This window comes from Rhagoletis pomonella, unplaced genomic scaffold (genome assembly GCF_013731165.1).
Source record: "Rhagoletis pomonella isolate Grant_MI unplaced genomic scaffold, Rhpom_1.0 Rhpom_scaffold_00002, whole genome shotgun sequence".
In the NCBI taxonomy this organism is placed as follows: domain Eukaryota; kingdom Metazoa; phylum Arthropoda; class Insecta; order Diptera; family Tephritidae; genus Rhagoletis; species Rhagoletis pomonella.
This window is the reverse complement of record NW_023458556.1, coordinates 19226292-19227448: the sequence shown is the minus strand read 5'-3', so window position 1 is coordinate 19227448 and position 1157 is coordinate 19226292. Positions and strand designations below refer to the sequence as shown.

The window sequence follows — 1157 nt, the reverse complement described above, 5'->3', positions numbered from 1 at the left end:
GTAGAGTTTGTAATTTTCCCAAGCGTGGAGCATCATCTGGAAAGAGTAGATAAAATATAATGAATGTTAGAGGTTTTGCAAATGGTTAGTAGCGCACCGGGAACCAATGACTAGTATAATAGGGAACTTAAAAATATTTAAAATTACGAAATAATATTATCAGACTGTAGAGAAAATGTGGGAAAGGCTCTTGTAGTGAAGTAACCTTTGAGTTTACATATGGGAGGTTCAATGAGGAAAAGTGAACCTTAGTGCAAAAATTATTATTATTTTTTATATAAAACTAACAAACGTGTGCATAAGATATTTGTAAACATCGTAAATCAACCGAAACATAACAAATTAAAGCTTTAAATTCGTTTTTAATACTTTTTTTACCACAATTGCATTTTCGTTTCCACATAGTTAGATAAGAATAATTCAACAGTGAAGCATGTCCCACTCGCGACAGCTACGGGCGGGACAGTTGTCAGAGGTGGGTTTACAGGGCTGATAAGCTTAATTTGTTTATTGAGGTGGACGCAGGTGAGGAGGGGGGAACGCGCGGACTCGCCTATTATCGGTCCCCCCAAAAATTTGTCGAATTGGTTATTGTGTATAAGCTCGCATACAAACAGATCTGACACTTCTAATCAGCTTTTTAAGAAAAATTCCAAGTATGCAGTTATATAGCCCATTCAATTTTTAGAAAATCGCGTTGATTTTTGGCAATTTTTTTTGTGGAAGGTGTTGCTCATTTTCGACTAATTGTCCAACATACTTTGTATGCAAGAGCTTGCGTAAAAAAATTCCCAAAAATCAACCCGATTTTCTAGCAACTTCAAACTTGCACTTTGTTATACTAAAATTGAACGGGCTAGGTTATAGCTTTTTTAATGCTATTTCCTAAATATTCGCAATTCACATTCGCACTTTCGCATTCCAAAAATTACATATACATACTACATTCGTAACGCCGCTGGTATATACATACATACATATTTAGATAAAACAAAGAAAAAGCATACATTTCATTTGCGCAATAAAAGTTGCGTAAAAGCCATGTGAACCCAAGACTATCTATGAATGCGCGTCCTTCTTTCAAATGGCCTTCAAATATATATATACATATAACGGGTGATTTTTTAAGAGCTTGATACCTTTTTTTTTAAAAAAAA

At 34.4% G+C, this 1157-nt stretch overlaps 1 protein-coding gene across 8 annotated transcripts in view; it reads right to left on the bottom strand.

Annotated features, from left to right (window-relative positions):
* Positions 1-1157, bottom strand: part of LOC118733223 (mannosyl-oligosaccharide alpha-1,2-mannosidase IA) — a 273219-nt gene that overhangs the window by 3856 nt on the left and 268206 nt on the right. The window lies entirely within an intron of this gene.